The sequence below is a fragment of the Lepisosteus platostomus genome, chromosome 5 (genome assembly GCF_059453375.1).
Source record: "Lepisosteus platostomus isolate fLepPlt1 chromosome 5, fLepPlt1.hap1, whole genome shotgun sequence".
NCBI lineage: Eukaryota > Metazoa > Chordata > Actinopteri > Semionotiformes > Lepisosteidae > Lepisosteus > Lepisosteus platostomus.
The window spans coordinates 44,498,478-44,526,414 of record NC_142615.1 but is presented as its reverse complement, the minus strand read 5'-3'; the positions used below and the strand labels follow the sequence as shown (position 1 = coordinate 44,526,414).

Genomic DNA, 27,937 nt, shown 5'->3' with positions numbered 1-27,937 from the left:
AGCCAATGATTTATTTTAGAAATTTATTCTTAAAATATACAACTATTCACACCTGAAAAATATGTAGTTCAAATTATACGTTATATACAATATTGTAATCAACAAATGTCTAACCATCATAAAAAACACAACTAGTAAACTTCAGTTACAAATTCTAGTAACATGGCAATATATATATATAGTAATGACAAACACAAACTAATTACATGAACACGCTAATATTTAACTCAAAACCACATTTCGAAACTTCTTTATTTCCACGAAAATATTATTAATGTAGCACAAACGCTACTTTCTAATAAAGACAGAAAGAAACTGTTTGTTTTGTGTCTCATGGTGATCCTCCTCTCGATACTAATGAAATGTTTAATATGATCCCTCGAGAAAAAAAAGGAGTCAATTTCCGCCTGGAATGATTGATGCCCCATCAAACATTTTGTAATATCCCTGGAAGTTTATACAGTAGAATCCTGGTTCGTGGCTTAAATTCAAGGTAAACAAGACTAAGGAAACGAGTTGGAAACTTGATGTCGAAGTGGGATTTAAATCACCCGGAACATTTCACTCCATTGGACAGTATGTGCCAGAGAGCCTACCGCCATCCCTTCGATAGTTCAGTTGGTCGAGCGGAGGAGTGGAGGGGAATTAGTAGGGAGTCCTTAGGTCGCTGGTTCGAATCTAGCTTGAAGGAAGGTGCTTTTTGTGTACTTTAATCAAAGAGTTAAAAAAGCGAATCAGTTTCATTCAGACATTTATCAAAAGTTCAATAAACGACGAAGTAGAGGTTCCTGTTCCGAATTCAGCCCACGTCTGATTGTCTTGTTTTGGCCAAGATCCGATCTTTGAATTAAGGGACTACTCTGTCTGCTTTGTAATTCAAAAATACATACAATGTCAAGTTTTTTGTAGATATAAAGGTGTTCTCTGTTTTCAAAGGATAGGTACTTAATTGGCATAATGATTTGGTATTGATTTTGTATCGTTGTATTATGAAGTTTGTGCTTTCTGTGTTTTTATCGTATTGTGAACTTATTTTTTAAACAAATGCCTACAAAGGCAAACACGGCACACATCTGTTTATACCAGTGGTGAATTGTACATTTGTACAAGCTACTGTGCACTTCTGGGAGTATAACAGGTTCGATATAAAGTGGCAAAAATATAAAAGGGGAATATACCCCAGACTGCGTATAAAGCTCTCGTTGTGACTGTTGTTTTATTTTTAGATAAAAATGGCGTACTGTGCACGAAATGTTGCAGAAACACAATCTGATATTTTAATAATTATTATTTTAATAATTTGATCAAATTGAGGCCCAGGATCCAAATCTTCAGTTCTGATTTTTTTAAGTGATATCTTTCCTTCCTGTCGTGGAAGTCACACGATGTGAGCAATTGTTTTTTTTACGTTGCGATCCAAAGATCCTCAGGCGCACTGTAACCAAACCAGGATGGATTCTGCTCGGAGCCGGACTGAGCTCATTCTCACTCCCTGTGCTAAAAACAGAATTAGCTCTTCCCCGAACATCGTCTACAGCTGCTGGATGGTGCTCTGCGTCTTACTGCTCCGGCAATTACTTTGACGAAAGACAGATCACTTGTGCGCTTTTAACCTTCTCGCAGCTACAGCTATAGCCCTGAAAAAAGCATTAGCTTTATCAGTTTTTACATTAATCTATTTTGAATCAAAGTTTGATATTTTTTTATTTTTTATTGCATTTTACATTACAATAATAATAATAATAATTATTATTATTATTATTATTGCGCACACTTATATAGCGCTGTTCTGGATACTCCACTCAATGCGCTTTACAGGTAATGGGGACTCCCCTCCACCACCACCATTCTCCTGAATGATCACAGAGAGTCAGGACCTCGGTTTTACGTCTCAGCCGAAGGACGGCACCTGTTTACAGTTTAGTGTCCCCTTCATTGTACTGGGGTATTAGGACCCGCATGGACCGCAGGGTGTGCGTCAAGCGACAGAAACCAGACGTGTGTCGGGCTCGGCTGCGAGCAGGACAATGACATCACAGGGACAAAGTAGAGGAAATCAAAAGGGTTCTATAAAAGACCTGTGTAAGCTGTTGGTTTGCAGTCTGGACTCTAAATCCTCCGATCCGATTTTAAATCTCTCTAATACCTGAGCTGCGGCTTCTTCCGAGTATTTATTCGTATACTTATTATGTGTAAGTGTATAGATGAAACCTTTCATATATTGTTCAGTTTAAATCAAAATGCTTTACTAATACAAGAGAGAAGTATAGTATGAAGGATGTGACAAATCTATGATTTCTTGGAACAAAACGGTTTTTATTTGCATTCGAAATGAAGCGGAATTTTAGCGGGACACACAAACCCTTTGTCTTTTTTAGTTTTTAGAGTGAACAGACATAAATGTAGAAAACGTGTTTTTTAGCACTACAATAGCAGGGTCAGTGGCATAATGAATAACGCGTCAGGCCTCGCGTCAGAAAATTATAAGTTGGACTGCCGTCTGGCTTGTTGCGTTTATACCACTTACGTTGTTTTATATAAATGAACTCCACCTGAAAGCTATAGAAAACACTTTGGGTAAGTTGTCTGCAGCCTCATGCGAATTTCGACAACTTACCCAAAACACTGTACTGTCTGGAGATCAGCTCCAGCTCTGAACTCAATTGCAATGAAAAACCATGCGTAACAAAACTGGAGAACAGCTGAACTTGTGTTCAGTTCGGTGATGAGGGATCAGAACTGTCCTTGTTGTAATTAGCACGAACTGCACAGGCTCTGAATCAGACCATGTCAATTAGTCTGATCAATGTAGGACACGTTAATGTAGAATTATTAAAAGGTTTATTAGTTAGTTAGTTCAGGTTTACCCACCTGAACTAATGTAGAATTATTACTTGGTCTGTCTCTTGTTTGTATATAAATGAATGTCTCTGACAACTTAATGTTAGTTTTACGATGTAGGTCAGGCGTTGACATATGCACGAGTATACTAAATGTCTCACTCCTGATTCAACTCATGTTCTATAGGAGATTGGCGATTCCTCCTGTTTCTCATACAACCATATCAGAACAGAAGCCCGTTTCACCCAGCTCTGATTCAAGATCGACTTGCATCTTTATCCCTTTTTTGTTCGTGATCATTATTTTCTTTAGTTATGATCAATATTGAACTTTTTCTAAATGAAATGACAATAATCAAACATGCAGGCAGATTTTTGAAAAGTATTCGGAATTGACAGGGTGCCCCTTTGGAACAATCGTCAGAAATTGTGAGAAAATGAAAGTTATGTAAGCTCTCACACAAAGCATTGAAGATTGGAATCTGAGTGTAAAAAAGTTACCCGTCTCCCAATGATAGGCAGGGATACACACCATGACTCGAATAGACTCAGCGAACTTTAACACCTATGAAATTACGAGTGCTTTGCACGTGTCGAATTTCAAGAAGGAACTACTACAACAGTTGTGGACATAATTCAATACCACCGGCAAAGTCCAATGCCGGCAACATCTGAGAAAATAATGTTCACTCATGGAATTTGGTCTTTGAATGGCTGGTGGGAAAATTCATTTATACTCCTGTTGCACCCTCAGCTGAAACATGTTAAAATAACAACGCAGATTTGTTGCAGAACCTGACAAGAATTATTGGGTTAGCACTGTATGTATTCTTGTATATTTACTTTAATTTTAATATAAATGTAAACATGCATGCTGTATAAGCTATTGTAATTTTAAAATATGTTAGCTGAGGATGCGAAGGGGGCTATTATACCTTGTGAAACACACAAGGAACTGTAAAAAAGGCTGTTATTTGAATAAAATTGGCGATCACAAGAAAACCACAATTTATGTGGTATTATCATCAATATCCTTCAAAATCTACGTTCAAATGAAGGATTTGAAGAAACTATGAAAAAAGCAACAGTAATAGCAGAGGATTTTGATTTTTGCTCTTCAAGTCAGCAGATCACCGTAGAGTTGCACCCCTACAAACAGCACAAAGGATGAATCCCACCACCTTCATTATTGCTGTGTTCGTGCCAGTGAAAGTAGCGTTTGTGTTATTGAAAGCATCTCGGAAGATGAAGGTGCAGTCACTTCCACATGTCATGATATCATTAGATCTGACGACAAGAGCTGAAGCCCCCCATAGTCCAAGCCAGCAATGTGAGGAAGATGGGTATGGAGGAAGGTAGCGTGGCTGAGTGGTCTAAGGTACTGGATTTAGGCTCCAGTCTCTCTGGGGGCGTGGGTTTGAATCCCACTGCTGCCAAATATTAATGTTTTAAGACCTGCAATACAATCAGTAAAAGCGCTTTTTGTTAGGCTGCGGGAGGTGTTTAGAGATAGACTTTCTAAAAGACAGGCTTAACATCAAGGCAGAAAAAATATTTTGTTTTCTCAACAGAAATTCTCTTTGGCACGTTCAGCTTTATGTAGGGAACAACGTCTGCCGAGATCACTTTTGAGGCAGTGCACATGATAGTGTACCGGCAAGTACATTTAATATTGGCTGTGGTGGTGAGCTGCTTTTGTCTGTGAAACTTTTAATTCTTCACGCCGAATCGTTGGCAGGGATAAAGCTTATTAAATCTTTGAACATAGCGCTCCATCAGAAATACTTTGTTCGTGATCAAAAGAGATCAGAGGATTAACTTCATGGATTCACATAGCATACCTTACAGGAAAGATTTAAAAGGGGAATTGATTGTGCTTCCTGATGTTGTTCCTGTGGTTTCTTTGGATACAAAGGTGAATGTTCTTTGACGTTCTGCTAGAGTATCCACTGGGTGGGCTTTATCAATCAGCTCGGAGAGGTCATCAGTGCTCTGTCTCTGGAAAATAATCAGCACTGTCGTTTTTCCCTGTGCTGTCTTTTAAAATATATAAGATCACGAGTTTACAGATTTCTCCAAATAACAACTATACATTTTAACCCAGCGGTTAGCATTCCTTCAATCCAATAGTTTTACTCCGGGTAAAAAGCAGCGAAATATATAGAGAGATTAATTCAAATATTTCAACGTTCTTATTGGATTACCTGTATGGATATATCGCTCAGAATTCCTAATATGATTTTGAGTTCAGTTTTGCTTTACTACTTTCAGAGTCTTTTATTGACCTTGCTGAAGCAGAGAAGTGACATAATCACAAATGCGACTTACCTGTGCTGCTGTTTTTGGTTAATAATGATTATTGCAAGGAAAAAAAAACAGCTCCTTGCATTAAGAGCAAGAGCAACCAACACGCTCGCTTGTTGAGTTGGGTTTTTTTTCCGTGGTGCTCTTCCTCAGATGTAAAGTTATTTGGCGAGCAAGGACCTCTGAGAAGGAGCCTGAATCCATCAAGAACTCAGAAATTCTCATATCGCACTACTGTCTTGTGTACAGAGATCTGCTTCTTCCTTTTTGAGTGTTTTGGTGTTTAAGAGCACGCTTCCTACCTCGAATGTTAGTTTCAGGAGATGTGCTACCGGATAAATGATTATCTTGAAAAGGTTTGGGGATGCACTGGCCGGGATTAAAACCCGGCTCAATTATTTGGAAGTCACCTGTACTACCAACACACTTCTAAGAAGCACCCGCACATTTTCGCAATCCTCTCTCTCACCTACAAAGTTATGAAGACACAGACGACCAATGAAAACTAATTTGATTCACTCAAGGCTTCACTCTTCTGTTGTGATGTTGTTTTAATTAGTGTTAGCTGTGATGAGGTATTGTTTCTGTCTCTTAAAGTTTAAGAGTCTGCTCCTTTCTTCCTGGTATAGAAAAAAACATGTTCCATCTTTGTTTACAAACACCACTGTAAATTATTTGTCCATCTCTAAAGCCTGTGTGTATTGACAAGGCAATTCAAAAGCACATATTAAATAAGAACACGATCCTTCTTGTTACCATTCCCGTGGTTTAACGTTCTTCTACAATATTTACAGACAGGGCTTTATCACTGGAGTTGTGTGCATCGGTCCATGAACATCAACTGTACTGCTGTTTTTCTATGCGTAATTTAATCGCAAGCACTTAAAAGATGCAAAAAGATTTCAAAGAAAACATAATTGAAAGACAGTCGAGTAAGGAGGTAGAAAAACGCTCTCCCCCGTTGAAGAATCAACCACCGTCGCCCATGTGACTGGATATAAAAATAAATTATTCATTTCAATTATTCATGAAGGGTGGATTGTGGTCAGTGAACATATGCACATCTTTAAGTCAGTTCCACCATCTGTGCCATAGGGGATGTAGTTCAGTGGTAGAGTGCATGCTTTTCATGTATGAAGTTCTGAGTTCAATCCCTGGCATCACCAGATGTCTTACATTATTGTGCTCACATCGCAATCTTCTGTTGAGTGAGAACTCTTTGCTCGTGTTCATAGAGAGACAGGTTTACACAATTAAACTCAGTCACACACGAAGTGCTACAGTGTTGCTCTGTTGTTTTAAATGTACCTCCAAAGCATTTTGTTCTGTTAACTACCAAATGATTTGAACTAATTTTACATCATATTCAGGAAATCCAGAGAAGGTCATCAGACTTTTAGTGGCTGTTGAAGAAAACACCTGTTGAATCTCACCAGGGATTTCTTGAGAGATCATTCAGCAAGCGAGTTAACAGGGGTTAACATAGAGAGTGGCGGAGGTGGGATGTCAGGGCCTGACAACACAGCTTAACGCAGAGAGTGGATGGGTGGGTGTCAGGGCCATACAACACTTCTTTACGTAGAGAGTGGAGGGATTGGTGTCAGGGCCATATGACACTGCTTTACACAGAGAGTGGCGGGGGTGGGATGTCAGGGCCTGACAACACAGCTTAACGCAGAGAGTGGAGGGTGGGTGTCAGGGCCATATGACACTTCTTTACGTAGAGAATGGCGGGGGTGGGATGTCAGGGCTTGACGACACTGCTTTATTCAAAGAGTGGAGGGGTGGGTGTCAGGGCTATATGACAGTGCTTTCCGCAGAGAGTGGTGGGGGTGGGATGTCAGGGCCTGAAAACACAGCTTAACGCAGAGAGTGGAGGGGTGGTGTCAGGGCCATACGACACTTCTTTATGCAGAGAGTGGTGGGGGTGGGATGTCAGGGCCTGACGATACTGCTTTTCGCAGAGAGCGGTGGAGGTGGGATGTCATGGTTATACGACAGTGCTTTCCATTGAGAGTGGTGGGGGTGGGATGTTATGGCCATAAGACACTGCTTTATGCAGAGAGTTGAGGGATTGATGTCAGGGCCATACGACAGTGCTCCACTCAGGCCTCTGCTTGAATTTGTACTCCTCCTCTCTCCCTACCTCTACCTCTATGATATTTGCACTTTCTGGAGAGGCGATTTTCTCCACTTCAGTAGCCCGATTGCGTGGAGAGGGCTGTAGAATGTGGCACCGCCTTTCCTGCTCCGTCCATGACAGGCGTGCTGGTCTCTGGAGAGAGAGCACGGTCCATCAGCGCACTCCAATAAAGGCACTGGAAGCAGCTGAAACGCATTGGCGAAGCTCATGCTGGGCACATCTTCCCACCGTTTCCGTAGTGTAGTGGTTATCATGTTCGCCTCGCATGTGAAAGGCCCTCAGATCGAAGCCGGGCGGAAACAGACTGGCTTCTTTTGTCGCATACAAATGGGTTGTACAACTTTTAACTAGCAAATGGAAGAGGGCTGAAGTAAGAGACAAGATGTAAATAGGGTTAACTTAAGTCAGTTCTGCCTGAAAATTAGACTTCTAAGCAACAGGGGTTTATGGCAGGAAAGGGGGTTAACTGATAAGGATTCCAGATGCGAGGGGGCATAATCTTAAACTGACCATTTGGCCAGGGTCTCTTAACTGGCCAAATACCACGACCCCCCCCTTACCATAACACCGAATGACGTCTGAAGCAGCAAGGAAGGACTATATAACCTAAAAGTTTGTACCGGCACATCGAACAATACTTCGGTTTTGTTGTTTCTTGTGGGAAAAAAGACTTCGGCTTTATTGTTCCTTATGTCCGTCATGGCAGTGAACAGGTCCTGGTTACAGGATCTCTAAAAAAGGAAATAAAGACTGAAATCAGATCCGACCCACCATGCTGCCATGGTGACGGTGCACTGCCCAGTGAAAGTGGCAGCCTGTCCCTGGACTGTGGGAAACTGGAGCACCTGGAGGAAACCCCCACAGACCAGGGAGAGAACATGCAAACTCCACACAGACAGCACCCACACCCCAGGTCCAGCACTGTGAAGCATGCCCGACGATGCGGAAGGGCTTTTACAAATGAGTGTGTAACTCACACTGGTGCCCAGGATGGCCTGCTACCGGAACGCAACCTAATTTTCTTAATGCAGTTTGTTCGAAGCGGTTCGCAGGAGCTGGAGGTGAGGACTGAGCTGGGGTCCAGTGTGCGAGAGTGACTACTGATGTCGTGTGTGTGTGTGTGTGTGTGTGTGTGTGTGTGTGTCTGGATCATTGTGAGCGCCGTCAGGTTTGTGTATTTGTTTAAACAAGAGGACGTGTCTGTGCGGGTCTGACTCTGTGTGAGGGTGCAGCTCTAACTGTGCGCGCGCTGGCCTGTCTATCTCTCTACACTGCATGAAGGGCTAAATCTGCCTCTGAGAAACTGACTTTTCAGAAGAAAAATCTATGAAAAGGCACGGCCTGGCCCTCTTCTCTTGCTCCCGACGTATAACACACTGGGGGATGAAGCTGGTGTCTTCAGCTGTAACCCTAGCTATTTATGCAAACAGCTCTTTTATGAAAAGCAGCTCTAGGCCTAGACAAGAGGAACAGATAAAACAAATCTTAGATTTATGGCTTATTCAAAGCAGACTGAGCGCTGCTATACTGTATGTAGGAGCCAGAGATGAAGAATGAGCTATTTAAGGAAATCAGGAGTGTGAGAGAGGGACTGTGTGTTTTTCCTCCCAATAGAGAAGGCTTGTGGTTCTTTCTGCTTTTCTGCACAGGCTGCCAACGTGAGTACCTGTTGGGTTCTTGGTTTGAATGCTCGAGTTGTCAGGTTGGCGTTTTTTGTTCCTATTGGAGCCCATAATTGTGAACAAGGCGCTTGAGGACGTCTCTGTGCGGGTGTGCGTTTGTAATGACGTGTGTGCGCATCTCTGTAGCGGATGTTTCAGTAAAAAAACGCATTTAAAACATTCAACCTTTTCATGTTCCTAATATTCTTTCATTCTTCACAATAATAACTAAGGTTGCTGCTGGAAGAGGTGTTAGTGGGGCCAGCAGGGGGAACTCTCACCCTGTGGTCCATGTGGGTCCTAATGCCCCAGTATAGTGACGGGGACACTGGAAAAACTGTAAACAGGTGCCGTCCTTCAGATGAGACGTAAAACCGAGGTCCTGACTCTCTGTGGTCATTAAAAATCCCGGGGTGTTTCTCGAAAAGAGTAGGGGTTTTACCCCAGTGTCCTGGCCAAATTTCCCATTGACCCTTACCAATCATGGCCTCCTAATAACCCCCATTTATGAATTGGCTTCATTACTCTGCTCTCCTCCCCACTCATAGCTGGTGTGTGGGGAGCGTTCTGGTGCACTATGGCTGCCGTCCCATCATCCAGGTGGATGCTGCACATTGGTGGTGGTGGAGGGGAGTCCCCATGTCCTGCAAAGCGCTTTGAGTGGAGTGTCCAGAAAAGCACTATATAAGTGTAAGCAATTATTATTCATTATAATGTAATAAGTCCATTATTTCTCACCCCTCCATTGCAAGGCATACACAACACAAACACCAGGAACAATTATCTCAGAAGTGAATTGCAAATGTATTGAGTTGTGATGCAACTGTAACTTGAACCTAACATGACTGTGGCGTGCATTTTTGAAATTGCATTTTCACAGCTGAAATACAAAATGAAGCTGATCGCAGTCCAAACTCAAGGTATTGTTGTAAAACTAAATATTCAACATGTTTCTACCTGTCCCTTTTCAGCTCACTCAGAAGTCCACAGCCTGCAGCCTGGTGCCTCTCTGTCTCCCCCCTCCACACTGCTGGTCCAGTGGAGGTGCTGTTTGATCCTGCTCAATCTGTCCAGAATCGTATAGTCTTACTGAGCAGCGCAGGGCTCCCTGGCCCCAGGTACGAACAGTGAGTGTCAGTGCAGAACAGCTCTCTGACACTCCGCTCCCTCACTCCAGCTGATCAGGGCAACTACACAGTGAGGGACCTTAATGGAAGCAGTATCAGCACTGTGATCGTCACTGTGGGTGGTGAGCAGGTCTACAGTAGGATCACTAGAGGGCTCTATATTCTTGACAGAGTGTGTTCTTATATCATCCTCTGTCCTGATTGTCTTTCAGCTCACAGAGACAATGTCACCCTGCAGCCTGAAGCCTCTCTGTCTGTCCCTCTGTTCACTGGAGAGCCAGTGGAGGTGCTGTTTGATCCTGCAGGAGGTGGAAACTGGACCTCAGTGTGTTCTGTCCAGAACAGCACAGCCAGCTGTGTCCCCCAGTACAGTTTTTTTATTTTATTTTTGATGATTAGCCATATGTTGATTACAATATTGTACATAATGTATAATTTGAACTCGATATTTTTCAGGAGTGAATGATTGTATATTTTCAGAATAAATTTCGAAACCAAATTATTGTCCCTCGATCTCTGTCTCTCTCTCGTCCTGCTGTCTGTCTGTCCCTGCCTCTCTGTCTCTCTCTCTTTCAGCCCCGTCTGTCAGTCTGTCTGTCCTTCTCTCTCTTTCCTCTCTCTCTCTCCTTCCGCTCTCTCTCTCGGTTTGTTTGTCCCTCAATCTCAATCTTTCTCTTTGCCTGCTGTCTTTCTGTGCCTTCATCTTTGTGTCTCTCTCTCCTTCCTTTCTGTCTGTCTCTCTGTCTGTCCTGCGTTGTCCCAGCTGGGCCTGTCTCCCCGGCTCTCTGCCTTCAGCTCTGTTCGCCGATGTCCCACCAGCCCGTCTCTCTCTCAGCCTGTCTCTTGACTTGCAGGAGGAAGAGGAGGTGGAGACAGCTCCTCCGGCAGGAGAGAGGAAGAAGGTCAGTGCTGGTCCCACCCTGCCTCCTGTCCTGTCTGTGGTGGAGTTTCGCCATCTTGTCTGTCTTGTCAGCCCTGTCTGTCAGTGTCTCTCTCCTCCTCCTCTCTGTGCTGTGGTGTCCAGTCAGTGTGTCTCTCTCCTCCTCCTCTCTGTCCTGTGGTGTCCAGGCAGTGTGTCTCTCTCCTCCTCCTCTTCTCTGTCCTATGGTGTACAGTGGGTCAGTATTAGTGGGCTACACCCAGGCTCACTCACTGCGAGTGTGATCTCAGCAGAGTCTCTGTACTCTTGGGACACTTGACTCACCTGTCTCTCTCTTTCTCTCCCTGTGCTGTCCCTCTCCTGCCCCCTCTCTCCCTCCTCGGACTCCAGCTGGAGGAGGTCCAATCACCACCTCCTGTGAGACAGAAGAAAAAGAAGGTGGGTAATGCTCTGATCCTCTCTTTACTCCTGTCCAGTGTCCAGTCAGTGTGTGTGTATGAACCCCTCTCTCTCTCAGTGCAGTGTTCATGTACTGGAGTGTCCAGTCAGTGTGTGTGTATGAACCCCTCTCTCTCTCAGTGCAGTGTTCATGTCCTGGAGTGTCCAGTCCGACTCTTAACGTGACTCTCCTGTCTCTGCTTCAGAAGTGCTGGTGCGTCTTTTTAAAGTCCCTGAGCTGCATGTCGGTGGAGACAGATGATAAGGACGAGCCGATGGAGGCGGCGGAGACCGTGTGTCAGGAGAGGAAGAGCGAGGGAGAGGAGGAGCAGGCTGCCGGGAAGGACAAGAAGAAGAGGAGGTGCAGGTGAGCAGACAGGGGGACGCCGCCCGGTCGTGTCTGTGATTCAAGGAGGAGTCTCCTCTTGCTGTTTGATGTCATGGTGATGTCCGTGTCTGTGTCCCTCACACCTGCAATAACAATATTCTTTCCAGGTTCCTTTCCTGGTTCTGTGCCAGCTAAGATCGGAGTCGCCTTCCCCACCAAGGACTGGACTGGACTGGACTGGACTGGAGCTGAGGGACACCAGACTGGACTGGACTGGAGCCAAGGGACCCCAGACAGTGCTGGACCGAAGCTGAGGGACCCCAGACTGCACTGGACCGGAGCTGAGAGACACCAGACTGGACTGGACTGGAGCTGAGGGACCCCAGACTGTGCTGGACCGAAGCTGAGGGACCCCAGTCTGTGCTGGGCCAAAGCTGAGGGACCCCAGTCTGTGCTGGACCGAAGCTGAGGGACTCCAGACTTTGCTGGACCAAAGCTGAGGGGCCCCAGACTGGACTGGACTGGAGCTGAGGGGCCCCAGGCTGTGCTGGACCGAAGCTGAGGGACCCCAGACTGGACTGGACCAAAGCTAAGGGACCCCAGACTGTGCTGGACTGAAGCTGAGGGACCCCAGTCTGGACCGAAGCTGAGAGACCCCAGTCTGTGCTGGACCGAAGCTGAGGGACCCCAGTATGGACTGCACTGGAGCTGAGGGACCCCAGTCTGGACCAAAGCTGAGGGACCCCAGTCTGTGCTGGGCCGAAGCTGAGGGACACCAGTCTGGACTGAAGCTGAGGGACCGCAGACTGTGCTGGACCGAAGCTGAGGGACCCCAGTCTGTGCTGGGCCGAAGCTGAGGGACCCCAGTCTGTGCTGGACCGAAGCTGAGGGACCCCAGACTGGGCTGCACTGGAGCTGAGGGACACCAGACTGGACTGGACTGCACTGGAGCTGAGGGGCCCCATACTGGACTGGACCAGAGCTGAGGGGCCCCAGACTGGACTGGACCGGAGCTGAGGGACCCCAGACTGGACTGGACCGGAGCTGAGGGACCCCAGATCCCAGTCTGGACTGAAGCTGAGGGACCCCAGTCTGGACTGAAGCTGAGGGACCCCAGACCCCAGTCTGGACTGAAGCTGAGGGACCCCAGACAGGACTGTGGAAAACTTTCACATTATCTCCACCTGAGTCCTCAGATCGTCTGCATGACCTTGTATTATTAAGTATTATTTTAAGGTCCTGTGATGATCGTAAGATGGGGGGGGGGTGTCCCTTGACATTAATCTGTATTGTAATTTTTGTTGTTTTGTTAAGCATCATTAAAATGTTTTTTAAAAAAAGCTTTTGGTTTTTTCCCTCCCCCCCCGAAACGAACGAACAGAGTCTGTCTTTCTCTTTCATCCCGGAGAGTTTGTGGTTGATGGATTGAGGCCGAGAGCCCTCGTTGTCGGCGTGCCACCAGTTAGCGGGGCTAAAGCAGGGGGGGCATCGTGTCCAATACTCCTTGAAACGAGACAGATTTCAAGCCACCTCCGTCTGAAGAGAAGGAAGTTGACCACGAACTCCAGGGTGTCCTAGGAAGCTCTTTAGCCATCGTTTGCCCAGCAGCCATCTCACCCTGCAGCTCCCAGCTAGCAGCCCCCTCCCCACTGGAGCCCAGCAGGTAGAAGCTTGGTCAGTACCTGGAGGGGAGACTCCTGGGAAAAACTGAGGTTGCTGCTGGGAGAGGTGTGAGTGGGGCCAGCAGGGGGCGCTTTCACCCTGCGGTCTGTGTGGGTCCTGATGCCCCAGTATAGTGACGGGGGACACTGGACTGTAAACAGGCGCCGTCCTTCGGATAAGACGTCAAACCGAGGTCCTGACTCTCTGTGCTCATTAACAATCCCGGGGTGTTTCTGGAGAGGAGTAGGGGTGTTACCCCAGTGTCCTGGCCTGATTCCCCCCCTGGTCTTGACCCATCATGGCCTCCTTATCACCCCCCCTCTCTGAACTGGCTCCATCCCTCTGCTCTCCTCCCCACTGAGAGCTGCTGTGTGCTGAGCGGACTGGAGCATCATCCACGTGGGGGCTGCACACTGGGGGGGCTGGAGGGGATCCCCCTGACCTGGGAAGAGCTCTGAGTGGAGAGTCCAGACGGATTAATTATTATTATTATTATTCGTGCTGCACTGGGCTTCAGTCCTGGTAGTGAGAGGGGGATCTGTGATCAGTACAGATACTTATGACTGTATAATAATACACGATAGAAATGGAAAACAGGGTAGCGCTGTAGTCTCTTCGAAACGTTTTGAACTGCCAGAAGAAGTTTTCACAACCCGGACTCGTGAAGGTACAGGTCTTCTCCCTTCGTCCGGAGTAAGGTGAGAGGTTATCCCCTCGGGGCGCAGTATCCCCGATGCACCCCCCCACCACCACCCAAAATGACACACACTTCTGTGACGATTGGGAGACCCCGGTTTGACCAGCCCCTGCGGTGGAGGAAACGACCCGCTGGAGAGAACACGCAGACTCCACACAGAAGGGTCACCTCGGCATTTATTCCAACAGCAAAACACCAGAGAGAAACGGGTCTCCGAAAGATGAGCGCACACCGGGAAAAACACTACGGGGTCATTACAAATGGGAATAGGAGTTCTTTTTTTCTTTTCCGGACGTCAGTTGTATCGTGTCCTGGTGATTTCTCCTGTTTCGAACGGAGTTCAATGTCACGTTTCTACTTTATTAGAAAGAGGCACTGAACTTTGGGGAACGTGACATCCACCCAGTATTACTAGTAGGTTGATAAATATAAATGTTCTTTTTCCCCCCGTATGATACCTCGCGAAATATAACGATGGCCAACTCCTTAAGTCGAAATTTAAACCCTTCTCACGCTACAAGACAGTCCGTCAGCATCGCCGCGGCCCGAAGCGCGACCTTCGGTATGACGTTGGCGGAAGGGGGTAGGGTAAGTACGTCACAGCCGGGGTAAGCCCCTATCACGTGAGAGGGGTGCTGCGGGCGACGAGCCCCCGGGGGCGAAGAGAAGTTGATTTGCGTGGGGTGTGGAAACACTACACGACCGGGCAAGCAAGCCGTTTTTTTTTTTTGTTTTGTTTTTTCAGAACATCAGAACAACCGCAGAGATGACCATCGATCCACTCCGGACGTTTCCTTTTTTGTCCTTTTTGGCCTCCAAAATAAAAAAAAAAACTGGGATCCATCGTGGCGTTGCCAAATTAAAACGTCAACCACTTTTCGGGCTTTCGTGCTGTCCATGATGAAACCGTCATGGTTGTGTAAGGATACGTTACGTCACAGACCGGCGGCGCTCGGACGTGAGGAGTGTCGTTACGTTTTTGAAACGGGCACGTCAGACAAGATCTCTGACAAGATCTCTGAAAAACCCAAACCTGTAAGATTCAATTTCAATTCAGTTTTTTTTATATAGCGCCTTTCACAACAAGAATGCCCCAAGGCCCCGAACAAAGGAGTTGTTCCACACCCCCGCCACCCTCTGTGTACAGTAGAGCCCCCTGTACTGACTGGAGGAGCTCACCCAGCTGTGTCTGGAGAGAAGCTGGGGTATCGGCTTCAACCACAGGGCTGGGCGGCTTGTTCCCCACCCCCATCCCCTTCTGTGTACAGAAGAGCCTCCTGTCCTGACTCCAGTAGGAAATGTCACCTGGAGGCAACACACCGGCTTCTTTTAACAGATCACCTCGGGAATCGGGAACAACGGAGCTGTGTGCGGCCGTCTGTACGGAGGGGTTCAGCGCGGGGGGGCTCCGGGCTCGGGTCTGGACCCGGGGGGGGGGGGGGGGGCTGTCTGTGTGGAGTCTGCATGTTCTCCCTGTGTTCTTCGGGTCCAAAGACAGGCTTTTGGGCTAATTGGCTTCTGGGAAAACTGGCCCTGGTGTGTGTGTGTCCTATGATGGAGTGCTGTCCTGTCCAGGGTGTGTGAGTGAATGTGTGTTTGTCATGTGATGGACTGGTTCCTGTCCAGGGTGTGTGAGTGTGTGTGTCTGAGTGTCCTGTGAGGGACTGGTGTCCTATCCAGGTTGTGTGTGTGTCCTGTGAGGGACTGGTGTCCTGTTCAGGGTGTGTGAGTGTGTGTGTGTATCCTGTGAGTGACTGGTGTCCTATCTAGGGTGTGTGTATGTCCTGTGATGGACTGGTGTCCTGTCCAGGGTGTGTGAGTGAGTGTGTGTGTGTCCTGTGATGGACTGGTGTCCTGTCCAGGGTGTGTGAGTGTGTGTGTCTGTGTGTCCTGTGATGGACAGATGGTACCAAGCCTGGACACCCATGAGACACTGGCTTCCTCAGAAGACTCTCACGGAGGGCACACTGTCCCTAACCCGGGTCCAGAAGAAACTACAGTGATCTATAATTCCTGCGCCTCGGAAGGGTTTATGACGTCTATGTCCGGCGCCCGCGCCCGTGGACTGGCGGTTTGGCGTCGCGCTCCGCAGCTCGAGCTTCGGTGCGAGGCAGGGCGGGAGGGAGCCGATGTGGCCTCGGCGCCATCTTTGCTGGTGAGTCAATTGTGACCGTTGCGGTACAATAAACCATCAATAAACCTTTTCCCACCCCGTCCAGTATTTCTGTCGCGGCCCACGTCCCTTACAATCGACAAACTATAAAAAAAACAGTAGCCCTTCGCAACATTACACGCCATTTTTTTTATTTTAAACGTCCGCTAGATACGCAGGTGGTTCGATACCTGTCTTATCCTCGCCGGCGTCTTTATACCGGCAAGTGAATTTTATTTGGGGTCCCTCAGAATTGTGACAGAAATGTCAGTGAACCACAATAAAAAACGAAACTTTTTTTTTAAAGGCGGTGAATGGATTTTTTGAGTAACCGTGTAGCGACTAACGTAAGGAAAAAAAGTTGTCTTTCCCTACGAAGACGTTTTGGTACAGGACTTTCTTTAAATATCAGTTGTGCATAGCGTTTTACAAAAAGTTGATGATGATCTTGGAGATAATTGCAAAGGAAAATTGAGATAACTACCAAAACATTACGTGTGAAACGACAGGACAGAACTTTGAACCCACAAAGAAACAAAGGTATGAAATATTGCCTCGTCATGGGGGGTTGATAATTGTAGTAAGTGTTCCTAATTTTCGTAAAGAAATGTATATTATGGGAGTCACACGTGAGATTTAGTGTATATACGTTTCATATTGTGCATATATACGGGGTTAAAAAGTGGAATGAGTATGATTATAAACTCGTGTGTCCTATAATCAGATAATTTTTGAACAAGCTTTGATTAGACAGGTGAAAAACAACATCAAATCCTTTATTTTAATATATTCTCACGTCTGAATATCAGCTTCTCCCCTCTGGCCAACATTTCAGGGCTCCCAGGTGTAGATCCCAAATTGAAACAAATATTAATTTGTTACCCAGTTAAACAGTTAATAGAAGTGAGTGACCAGGGTAAATAAAGGTGGGTCAGTGTAAACTGTTTATTCTGGACCAGACTTCGTCATGTGTGATATGTCATGACTTCTTATATTAAGTTTTATCTTTATATTTAGTTCTACATGTGTAATAGATGCGATGTGTGTCCATAAAAAGGTTTCTCCAGGGGAAAATCAAGTTCGTTTTAAAACCGTGTTTCCTTTTTAGGGTAGGTTTGCATTCCAAGTGTGGGGTTTTTGCCTTTTTGTATTTTTGCTGAGACAAGTTGCCTTTCTTATACGCGGAGGGATCTGCTCGTGAGATGTCCGCTTGGTCCATTTCTGAGCTCAGTATAAGGTGTAGAAAGCATGACTGTCATCATAACCCGCATCTCACCCAGGTGTGGAATAATGTTGTGACTATTGCTTCAGCAATAACATGCTGATTGCATGTTTCTAGATGGGAATAACAGATCTCAACTACTGAGGGGCCTTATTAATAAAGTCTCCACAGCCGAAGCGCTGTGTCTCTTTTCAGCTGGCGATAAACCTTTCCTCGATCCTTTGCGGACTTGTTAAACTGTTCATGATCAGAATAAAAAACGCTCACGCTAATACACAAGCACCCGTGTCTCGCCAAAGCTGACAAATAAACAGACGGACAAGCCGCACTGCACGTGTGAACAGGGGAATGAGCGAGCGCGCGGGGATAGGGCGCCTCCTGCGCTTAAAAGCTTACAGCACCTGGTATTCCCAGGCGGTCTCCCATCCAAGTACTAACCAGGTCCATCCCTGTTTAGCTTCCGACATCAGACGAGATCAGGCGTGCTCAAGGGGGTGTGGCCGTAAGCGAGAGCAAGGCTCGCTGGCACCCTTCTTATTGAGAGGACAGCTCCGTCACCTCTTTTACGACGCTGCTTTTTTTGCCTTGCGTTTTTCTCTTCCCACGTTCTCTCTCTTCACTGCCTTCGTCCCCGCTCTATTTCACTTCAGCCTTTCACTCTTGCTTCCTTCCAATGAGGACGGAGCTGCGGGAGAAAGGGCGCTATAGAGGATCGCTGTGGAGAGCTGCTGCTGTGCTTTGACATCTGAGCTCTGTGGAAAACGATCTCAATACAATTCTGAAAAACGCGACTCTCCGAACGCCAGCCGAACAAGTCTCCACAGCCGAAGCGCTGTGTCTCTTTTCAGCTGGCGATAAACCTTTCCTCGATCCTTTGCGGACTTGTTAAACTGTTCCTGATCAGAATAAAAAACGCTCACGCTAATACACAAGCACCCGTGTCTCGCCAAAGCTGACAAATAAACAGACGGACAAGCCGCACTGCACGTGTGAACAGGGGAATGAGCGAGCGAGCGGGGATAGGGCGCCTCCTGCGCTTAAAAGCTTACAGCACCTGGTATTCCCAGGCGGTCTCCCATCCAAGTACTAACCAGGCCCATCCCTGTTTAGCTTCCGAGATCAGACAAGATCAGGCGTGCTCAAGGGGGTGTGGCCGTAAGCGAGCGCAAGGCTCGCTGGCACCCTTCTTATTGAGAGGACAGCTCCGTCACCTCTTTTACGACGCTGCTTTTTTTCCCTTGCGTTTTTCTCTTCTTCCCACGTTCTCTCTCTTCACTGCCTTCGTCCCCGCTCTATTTCACTTCAGCCTTTCACTCTTGCTTCCTTCCAATGAGGACGGAGCTGCGGGAGAAAGGGCGCTATAGAGGATCGCTGTGGAGAGCTGATGCTGTGCTTTGACATCTGAGCTCTGTGGAAAACGATCTCAATACAATTCTGAAAAACGCGACTCTCCGAACGCCAGCCGAACAAGTCTCCACAGCCGAAGCGCTGTGTCTCTTTTCAGCTGGCGATAAACCTTTCCTCGATTCTTTGCGGACTTGTTAAACTGTTCCTGATCAGAATAAAAAACGCTCACGCTAATACACAAGCACACGTGTCTCGCCAAAGCTGACAAATAAACAGACGGACAAGCCGCACTGCACGTGTGAACAGGGGAATGAGCGAGCGAGCGGGGATAGGGCGCCTCCTGCGCTTAAAAGCTTACAGCACCTGGTATTCCCAGGCGGTCTCCCATCCAAGTACTAACCAGGCCCATCCCTGTTTAGCTTCCGAGATCAGACGAGATCAGGCATGCTCAAGGGGGGTGTGGCCGTAAGCGAGAGCAAGGCTCGCTGGCACCCTTCTTATTGAGAGGACAGCTCCGTCACCTCTTTTACGACGCTGATTTTTTTCTCTTGCGTTTTTCTCTTCTTCCCACGTTCTCTCTCTTCACTGCCTTTGTCCCCGCTCTATTTCACTTCAGCCTTTCACTCTTGCTTCCTTCCAATGAGGACGGAGCTGCGGGAGAAAGGGCGCTATAGAGGATCGCTGTGGAGAGCTGCTGCTGTGCTTTGACATCTGAGCTCTGTGGAAAACGATCTCAATACAATTCTGAAAAACGCGACTCTCCGAACGCCAGCCGAACAAGTCTCCACAGCCGAAGCGCTGTGTCTCTTTTCAGCTGGCGATAAACCTTTCCTCGATCCTTTGCGGACTTGTAAAACTGTTCCTGATCAGAATAAAAAACGCTCACGCTAATACACAAGCACCCGTGTCTCGCCAAAGCTGACAAATAAACAGACGGACAAGCCGCACTGCACGTGTGAACAGGGGAATGAGCGAGCGAGCGGGGATAGGGCGCCTCCTGCGCTTAAAAGCTTACAGCACCTGGTATTCCCAGGCGGTCTCCCATCCAAGTACTAACCAGGCCCATCCCTGTTTAGCTTCCGAGATCAGACGAGATCAGGCGTGCTCAAGGGGGTGTGGCCGTAAGCGAGAGCAAGGCTCGCTGGCACCCTTCTTATTGAGAGGACAGCTCCGTCACCTCTTTTACGACGCTGCTTTTTTTCCCTTGCGTTTTTCTCTTCTTCCCACGTTCTCTCTCTTCACTGCCTTCGTCCCCGCTCTATTTCACTTCAGCCTTTCACTCTTGCTTCCTTCCAATGAGGACGGAGCTGCGGGAGAAAGGGCGCTATAGAGGATCGCTGTGGAGAGCTGCTGCTGTGCTTTGACATCTGAGCTCTGTGGAAAACGATCTCAATACAATTCTGAAAAACGCGACTCTCCGAACGCCAGCCGAACAAGTCTCCACAGCCGAAGCGCTGTGTCTCTTTTCAGCTGGCGATAAACCTTTCCTCGATCCTTTGCGGACTTGTAAAACTGTTCCTGATCAGAATAAAAAACGCTCACGCTAATACACAAGCACCCGTGTCTCGCCAAAGCTGACAAATAAACAGACGGACAAGCCGCACTGCACGTGTGAACAGGGGAATGAGCGAGCGAGCGGGGATAGGGCGCCTCCTGCGCTTAAAAGCTTACAGCACCTGGTATTCCCAGGCGGTCTCCCATCCAAGTACTAACCAGGCCCATCCCTGTTTAGCTTCCGAGATCAGACGAGATCAGGCGTGCTCAAGGGGGTGTGGCCATAAGCGAGAGCAAGGCTCGCTGGCACCCTTCTTATTGAGAGGACAGCTCCGTCACCTCTTTTACGACGCTGCTTTTTTTCCCTTGCGTTTTTCTCTTCTTCCCACGTTCTCTCTCTTCACTGCCTTCGTCCCCGCTCTATTTCACTTCAGCCTTTCACTCTTGCTTCCTTCCAATGAGGACGGAGCTGCGGGAGAAAGGGCGCTATAGAGGATCGCTGTGGAGAGCTGCTGCTGTGCTTTGACATCTGAGCTCTGTGGAAAACGATCTCAATACAATTCTGAAAAACGCGACTCTCCGAACGCCAGCCGAACAAGTCTCCACAGCCGAAGCGCTGTGTCTCTTTTCAGCTGGCGATAAACCTTTCCTCGATCCTTTGCGGACTTGTAAAACTGTTCCTGATCAGAATAAAAAACGCTCACGCTAATACACAAGCACCCGTGTCTCGCCAAAGCTGACAAATAAACAGACGGACAAGCCGCACTGCACGTGTGAACAGGGGAATGAGCGAGCGAGCGGGGATAGGGCGCCTCCTGCGCTTAAAAGCTTACAGCACCTGGCATTCCCAGGCGGTCTCCCATCCAAGTACTAACCAGGCCCATCCCTGTCTAGCTTCGGAGATCAGACGAGATCAGGCGTGCTCAAGGGGGTGTGGCCGTAAGCGAGAACAAGGCTCGCTGGCACCCTTCTTATTGAGAGGACAGCTCCGTCACCTCTTTTACGATGCTGCTTTTTTTCCCTTGCGTTTTTCTCTTCTTCCCACGTTCTCTCTCTTCACTGCCTTCGTCCCCGCTCTATTTCACTTCAGCCTTTCACTCTTGCTTCCTTCCAATGAGGACGGAGCTGCGGGAGAAAGGGCGCTATAGAGGATCGCTGTGGAGAGCTGCTGCTGTGCTTTGACATCTGAGCTCTGTGGAAAACGATCTCAATACAATTCTGAAAAACGCGACTCTCCGAACGCCAGCCGAACAAGTCTCCACAGCCGAAGCGCTGTGTCTCTTTTCAGCTGGCGATAAACCTTTCCTCGATCCTTTGCGGACTTGTAAAACTGTTCCTGATCAGAATAAAAAACGCTCACGCTAATACACAAGCACCCGTGTCTCGCCAAAGCTGACAAATAAACAGACGGACAAGCCGCACTGCACGTGTGAACAGGGGAATGAGCGAGCGAGCGGGGATAGGGCGCCTCCTGCGCTTAAAAGCTTACAGCACCTGGTATTCCCAGGCGGTCTCCCAGCCAAGTACTAACCAGGCCCATCCCTGTTAAGCTTCCGAGATCAGACGAGATCAGGCGTGCTCAAGGGGGTGTGGCCGTAAGCGAGCGCAAGGCTCGCTGGCACCCTTCTTATTGAGAGGACAGCTCCGTCACCTCTTTTACGACGCTGCTTTTTTTCCCTTGCGTTTTTCTCTTCTTCCCACGTTCTCTCTCTTCACTGCCTTCGTCCCCGCTCTATTTCACTTCAGCCTTTCACTCTTGCTTCCTTCCAATGAGGACGGAGCTGCGGGAGAAAGGGCGCTATAGAGGATCGCTGTGGAGAGCTGCTGCTGTGCTTTGACATCTGAGCTCTGTGGAAAACGATCTCAATACAATTCTGAAAAACGCGACTCTCCGAACGCCAGCCGAACAAGTCTCCACAGCCGAAGCGCTGTGTCTCTTTTCAGCTGGCGATAAACCTTTCCTCGATCCTTTGCGGACTTGTTAAACTGTTCATGATCAGAATAAAAAACGCTCACGCTAATACACAAACACCCGTGTCTCGCCAAAGCTGACAAATAAACAGACGGACAAGCCGCACTGCACGTGTGAACAGGGGAATGAGCGAGCGAGCGGGGATAGGGCGCCTCCTGCGCTTAAAAGCTTACAGCACCTGGTATTCCCAGGCGGTCTCCCATCCAAGTACTAACCAGGCCCATCCCTGTTTAGCTTCCGAGATCAGACGAGATCAGGCGTGCTCAAGGGGGTGTGGCCGTAAGCGAGAGCAAGGCTCGCTGGCACCCTTCTTATTGAGAGGACAGCTCCGTCACCTCTTTTACGACGCTGCTTTTTTTCCCTTGCGTTTTTCTCTTCTTCCCACGTTCTCTCTCTTCACTGCCTTCGTCCCCGCTCTATTTCACTTCAGCCTTTCACTCTTGCTTCCTTCCAATGAGGACGGAGCTGCGGGAGAAAGGGCGCTATAGAGGATCGCTGTGGAGAGCTGCTGCTGTGCTTTGACATCTGAGCTCTGTGGAAAACGATCTCAATACAATTCTGAAAAACGCGACTCTCCGAACGCCAGCCGAACAAGTCTCCACAGCCGAAGCGCTGTGTCTCTTTTCAGCTGGCGATAAACCTTTCCTCGATCCTTTGCGGACTTGTAAAACTGTTCCTGATCAGAATAAAAAACGCTCACGCTAATACACAAGCACCCGTGTCTCGCCAAAGCTGACAAATAAACAGACGGACAAGCCGCACTGCACGTGTGAACAGGGGAATGAGCGAGCGAGCGGGGATAGGGCGCCTCCTGCGCTTAAAAGCTTACAGCACCTGGTATTCCCAGGCGGTCTCCCAGCCAAGTACTAACCAGGCCCATCCCTGTTTAGCTTCCGAGATCAGACGAGATCAGGCGTGCTCAAGGGGGTGTGGCCGTAAGCGAGCGCAAGGCTCGCTGGCACCCTTCTTATTGAGAGGACAGCTCCGTCACCTCTTTTACGACGCTGCTTTTTTTCCCTTGCGTTTTTCTCTTCTTCCCACGTTCTCTCTCTTCACTGCCTTCGTCCCCGCTCTATTTCACTTCAGCCTTTCACTCTTGCTTCCTTCCAATGAGGACGGAGCTGCGGGAGAAAGGGCGCTATAGAGGATCGCTGTGGAGAGCTGCTGCTGTGCTTTGACATCTGAGCTCTGTGGAAAACGATCTCAATACAATTCTGAAAAACGCGACTCTCCGAACGCCAGCCGAACAAGTCTCCACAGCCGAAGCGCTGTGTCTCTTTTCAGCTGGCGATAAACCTTTCCTCGATCCTTTGCGGACTTGTAAAACTGTTCCTGATCAGAATAAAAAACGCTCACGCTAATACACAAGCACCCGTGTCTCGCCAAAGCTGACAAATAAACAGACGGACAAGCCGCACTGCACGTGTGAACAGGGGAATGAGCGAGCGAGCGGGGATAGGGCGCCTCCTGCGCTTAAAAGCTTACAGCACCTGGTATTCCCAGGCGGTCTCCCATCCAAGTACTAACCAGGCCCATCCCTGTTTAGCTTCCGAGATCAAACGAGATCAGGCGTGCTCAAGGGGGTGTGGCCGTAAGCAAGAGCAAGGCTCGCTGGCACCCTTCTTATTGAGAGGACAGCTCCGTCACCTCTTTTACGACGCTGCTTTTTTTCCCTTGCGTTTTTCTCTTCTTCCCACGTTCTCTCTCTTCACTGCCTTCGTCCCCGCTCTATTTCACTTCAGCCTTTCACTCTTGCTTCCTTCCAATGAGGACGGAGCTGCGGGAGAAAGGGCGCTATAGAGGATCGCTGTGGAGAGCTGCTGCTGTGCTTTGATATCTGAGCTCTGTGGAAAACGATCTCAATACAATTCTGAAAAACGCGACTCTCCGAACGCCAGCCGAACAAGTCTCCACAGCCGAAGCGCTGTGTCTCTTTTCAGCTGGCGATAAACCTTTCCTCGATCCTTTGCGGACTTGTTAAACTGTTCCTGATCAGAATAAAAAACGCTCACGCTAATACACAAGCACCCGTGTCTCGCCAAAGCTGACAAATAAACAGACGGACAAGCCGCACTGCACGTGTGAACAGGGGAATGAGCGAGCGAGCGGGGATAGGGCGCCTCCTGCGCTTAAAAGCTTACAGCACCTGGTATTCCCAGGCGGTCTCCCATCCAAGTACTAACCAGGCCCATCCCTGTTTAGCTTCCGAGATCAGACGAGATCAGGCGTGCTCAAGGGGGTGTGGCCGTAAGCAAGAGCAATGCTCGCTGGCACCCTTCTTATTGAGAGGACAGCTCCGTCACCTCTTTTACGACGCTGCTTTTTTTCCCTTGCGTTTTTCTCTTCTTCCCACGTTCTCTCTCTTCACTGCCTTCGTCCCCGCTCTATTTCACTTCAGCCTTTCACTTTTGCTTCCTTCCAATGAGGACGGAGCTGCGGGAGAAAGGGCGCTATAGAGGATCGCTGTGGAGAGCTGCTGCTGTGCTTTGACATCTGAGCTCTGTGGAAAACGATCTCAATACAATTCTGAAAAACGCGACTCTCCGAACGCCAGCCGAACAAGTCTCCACAGCCGAAGCGCTGTGTCTCTTTTCAGCTGGCGATAAACCTTTCCTCGATCCTTTGCGGACTTGTTAAACTGTTCCTGATCAGAATAAAAAACGCTCACGCTAATACACAAGCACCCGTGTCTCGCCAAAGCTGACAAATAAACAGACGGACAAGCCGCACTGCACGTGTGAACAGGGGAATGAGCCAGCGAGCGGGGATAGGGCGCCTCCTGCGCTTAAAAGCTTACAGCACCTGGTATTCCCAGGCGGTCTCCCATCCAAGCACTAACCAGGCCCATCCCTGTTTAGCTTCCGAGATCAGACGAGATCAGGCGTGCTCAAGGGGGTGTGGCCCTAAGCGAGAGCAAGGCTCGCTGGCACCCTTCTTATTGAGAGGACAGCTCCGTCACCTCTTTTACGACGCTGCTTTTTTTCCCTTGCGTTTTTCTCTTCTTCCCACGTTCTCTCTCTTCACTGCCTTCGTCCCCGCTCTATTTCACTTCAGCCTTTCACTCTTGCTTCCTTCCAATGAGGACGGAGCTGCGGGAGAAAGGGCGCTATAGAGGATCGCTGTGGAGAGCTGCTGCTGTTCTTTGACATCTGAGCTCTGTGGAAAACGATCTCAATACAATTCTGAAAAACGCGACTCTCCGAACGCCAGCCGAACAAGTCTCCACAGCCGAAGCGCTGTGTCTCTTTTCAGCTGGCGATAAACCTTTCCTCGATCCTTTGCGGACTTGTTAAACTGTTCCTGATCAGAATAAAAAACGCTCACGCTAATACACAAGCACCCGTGTCTCGCCAAAGCTGACAAATAAACAGACGGACAAGCCGCACTGCACGTGTGAACAGGGGAATGAGCGAGCGAGCGGGGATAGGGCGCCTCCTGCGCTTAAAAGCTTACAGCACCTGGTATTCCCAGGCGGTCTCCCATCCAAGTACTAACCAGGCCCATCCCTGTTTAGCTTCTGAGATCAGACGAGATCAGGCGTGCTCAAGGGGGTGTGGCCATAAGCGAGAGCAAGGCTCGCTGGCACCCTTCTTATTGAGAGGACAGCTCCGTCACCTCTTTTACGACGCTGCTTTTTTTCCCTTGCGTTTTTCTCTTCTTCCCACGTTCTCTCTCTTCACTGTCTTCGTCCCCGCTCTATTTCACTTCATCCTTTCACTCTTGCTTCCTTCCAATGAGGACGGAGCTGCGGGAGAAAGGGCGCTATAGAGGATCGCTGTGGAGAGCTGCTGCTGTGCTTTGACATCTGAGCTCTGTGGAAAACGATCTCAATACAATTCTGAAAAACGCGACTCTCCGAACGCCAGCCGAACAAGTCTCCACAGCCGAAGCGCTGTGTCTCTTTTCAGCTGGCAATAAACCTTTCCTCGATCCTTTGCGGACTTGTAAAACTGTTCCTGATCAGAATAAAAAACGCTCACGCTAATACACAAGCACCCGTGTCTCGCCAAAGCTGACAAATAAACAGACGGACAAGCCGCACTGCACGTGTGAACAGGGGAATGAGCGAGCGAGCGGGGATAGGGCGCCTCCTGCGCTTAAAAGCTTACAGCACCTGGTATTCCCAGGCGGTCTCCCATCCAAGTACTAACCAGGCCCATCCCTGTTTAGCTTCCGAGATCAGACGAGATCAGGCGTGCTCAAGGGGGTGTGGCCGCAAGCAAGAGCAAGGCTCGCTGGCACCCTTCTTATTGAGAGGACAGCTCCGTCACCTCTTTTACAACGCTGCTTTTTTTCCCTTGCGTTTTTCTCTTCTTCCCACGTTCTCTCTCTTCACTGCCTTCGTCCCCGCTCTATTTCACTTCAGCCTTTCACTCTTGCTTCCTTCCAATGAGGACGGAGCTGCGGGAGAAAGGGCGCTATAGAGGATCGCTGTGGAGAGCTGCTGCTGTGCTTTGACATCTGAGCTCTGTGGAAAACGATCTCAATACAATTCTGAAAAACGCGATTCCCCGAACGCCAGCCGAACAAGTCTCCACAGCCGAAGCGCTGTGTCTCTTTTCAGCTGGCGATAAACCTTTCCTCGATCCTTTGCGGACTTGTTAAACTGTTCCTGATCAGAATAAAAAACGCTCACGCTAATACACAAGCACCCGTGTCTCGCCAAAGCTGACAAATAAACAGACGGACAAGCCGCACTGCACGTGTGAACAGGGGAATGAGCGAGCGAGCGGGGATAGGGCGCCTCCTGCGCTTAAAAGCTTACAGCACCTGGGATTCCCAGGCGGTCTCCCATCCAAGTACTAACCAGGCCCATCCCTGTTTAGCTTCCGAGATCAGACGAGATCAGGCGTGCTCAAGGGGGTGTGGCCATAAGCGAGATCAAAGCTCGCTGGCACCCTTCTTATTGAGAGGACAGCTCCGTCACCTCTTTTACGACGCTGCTTTTTTTCCCTTGCGTTTTTCTCTTCTTCCCACGTTCTCTCTCTTCACTGCCTTCGTCCCCGCTCTATTTCACTTCAGCCTTTCACTTTTACTTCCTTCCAATGAGGACGGAGCTGCGGGAGAAAGGGCGCTATAGAGGATCACTGTGGAGAGCTGCTGCTGTGCTTTGACATCTGAGCTCTGTGGAAAACGATCTCAATACAATTCTGAAAAACGCGACTCTCCGAACGCCAGCCGAACAAATCTCCACAGCCGAAGCGCTGTGTCTCTTTTCAGCTGGCGATAAACCTTTCCTCGATCCTTTGCGGACTTGTAAAACTGTTCCTGATCAGAATAAAAAACGCTCACGCTAATACACAAGCACCCGTGTCTCGCCAAAGCTGACAAAAACAGACGGACAAGCCGCACTGCACGTGTGAACAGGGGAATGAGCGAGCGAGCGGGGATAGGGCGCCTCCTGCGCTTAAAAGCTTACAGCACCTGGTATTCCCAGGCGGTCTCCCATCCAAGTACTAACCAGGCCCATCCCTGTTTAGCTTCCGAGATCAGACGAGATCAGGCGTGCTCAAGGGGGTGTGGCCCTAAGCGAGAGCAAGGCTCGCTGGCACCCTTCTTATTGAGAGGACAGCTCCGTCACCTCTTTTACGACGCTGCTTTTTTTCCCTTGCGTTTTTCTCTTCTTCCCACGTTCTCTCTCTTCACTGCCTTCGTCCCCGCTCTATTTCA

General features: G+C 48.5%; 10 non-coding genes and 7 pseudogenes across 10 annotated transcripts; 1 reads left to right on the top strand and 16 right to left on the bottom strand.

Annotated features, from left to right (window-relative positions):
* Window positions 1-4,194: 4,194 nt before the first annotated feature.
* On the top strand, window positions 4,195-4,276 carry trnal-uag (transfer RNA leucine (anticodon UAG)). The gene has a single exon. It is a non-coding gene; the product is annotated as a tRNA-Leu (tRNA).
* Window positions 4,277-17,843: 13,567 nt separating this feature from the next.
* On the bottom strand, window positions 17,844-17,962 carry LOC148667008 (5S ribosomal RNA; annotated as a pseudogene).
* A 534-nt stretch (window positions 17,963-18,496) lies between these two features.
* LOC148667007 (5S ribosomal RNA) lies at window positions 18,497-18,615 on the bottom strand (annotated as a pseudogene).
* A 537-nt stretch (window positions 18,616-19,152) lies between these two features.
* Window positions 19,153-19,272, bottom strand: LOC148667006 (5S ribosomal RNA; annotated as a pseudogene).
* A 537-nt stretch (window positions 19,273-19,809) lies between these two features.
* On the bottom strand, window positions 19,810-19,928 carry LOC148667005 (5S ribosomal RNA). The gene has a single exon (XR_015937348.1). It is a non-coding gene; the product is annotated as a 5S ribosomal RNA (ribosomal RNA).
* Window positions 19,929-20,465: 537 nt separating this feature from the next.
* Window positions 20,466-20,584, bottom strand: LOC148667004 (5S ribosomal RNA). The gene has a single exon (XR_015938190.1). It is a non-coding gene; the product is annotated as a 5S ribosomal RNA (ribosomal RNA).
* A 537-nt stretch (window positions 20,585-21,121) lies between these two features.
* LOC148667003 (5S ribosomal RNA) lies at window positions 21,122-21,240 on the bottom strand (annotated as a pseudogene).
* Window positions 21,241-21,777: 537 nt separating this feature from the next.
* On the bottom strand, window positions 21,778-21,896 carry LOC148667002 (5S ribosomal RNA; annotated as a pseudogene).
* A 537-nt stretch (window positions 21,897-22,433) lies between these two features.
* On the bottom strand, window positions 22,434-22,552 carry LOC148667001 (5S ribosomal RNA). Its single transcript, XR_015937346.1, has one exon. It is a non-coding gene; the product is annotated as a 5S ribosomal RNA (ribosomal RNA).
* A 537-nt stretch (window positions 22,553-23,089) lies between these two features.
* On the bottom strand, window positions 23,090-23,208 carry LOC148667000 (5S ribosomal RNA). Its single transcript, XR_015938347.1, has one exon. It is a non-coding gene; the product is annotated as a 5S ribosomal RNA (ribosomal RNA).
* Window positions 23,209-23,745: 537 nt separating this feature from the next.
* On the bottom strand, window positions 23,746-23,864 carry LOC148666999 (5S ribosomal RNA). Its single transcript, XR_015938099.1, has one exon. It is a non-coding gene; the product is annotated as a 5S ribosomal RNA (ribosomal RNA).
* Window positions 23,865-24,401: 537 nt separating this feature from the next.
* LOC148666998 (5S ribosomal RNA) lies at window positions 24,402-24,520 on the bottom strand. The gene has a single exon (XR_015937345.1). It is a non-coding gene; the product is annotated as a 5S ribosomal RNA (ribosomal RNA).
* Window positions 24,521-25,057: 537 nt separating this feature from the next.
* On the bottom strand, window positions 25,058-25,176 carry LOC148666997 (5S ribosomal RNA; annotated as a pseudogene).
* Window positions 25,177-25,713: 537 nt separating this feature from the next.
* LOC148666996 (5S ribosomal RNA) lies at window positions 25,714-25,832 on the bottom strand. Its single transcript, XR_015937195.1, has one exon. It is a non-coding gene; the product is annotated as a 5S ribosomal RNA (ribosomal RNA).
* Window positions 25,833-26,369: 537 nt separating this feature from the next.
* LOC148666995 (5S ribosomal RNA) lies at window positions 26,370-26,488 on the bottom strand. Its single transcript, XR_015938454.1, has one exon. It is a non-coding gene; the product is annotated as a 5S ribosomal RNA (ribosomal RNA).
* Window positions 26,489-27,025: 537 nt separating this feature from the next.
* LOC148666994 (5S ribosomal RNA) lies at window positions 27,026-27,144 on the bottom strand. Its single transcript, XR_015938562.1, has one exon. It is a non-coding gene; the product is annotated as a 5S ribosomal RNA (ribosomal RNA).
* A 535-nt stretch (window positions 27,145-27,679) lies between these two features.
* Window positions 27,680-27,798, bottom strand: LOC148666993 (5S ribosomal RNA; annotated as a pseudogene).
* Window positions 27,799-27,937: the final 139 nt, after the last annotated feature.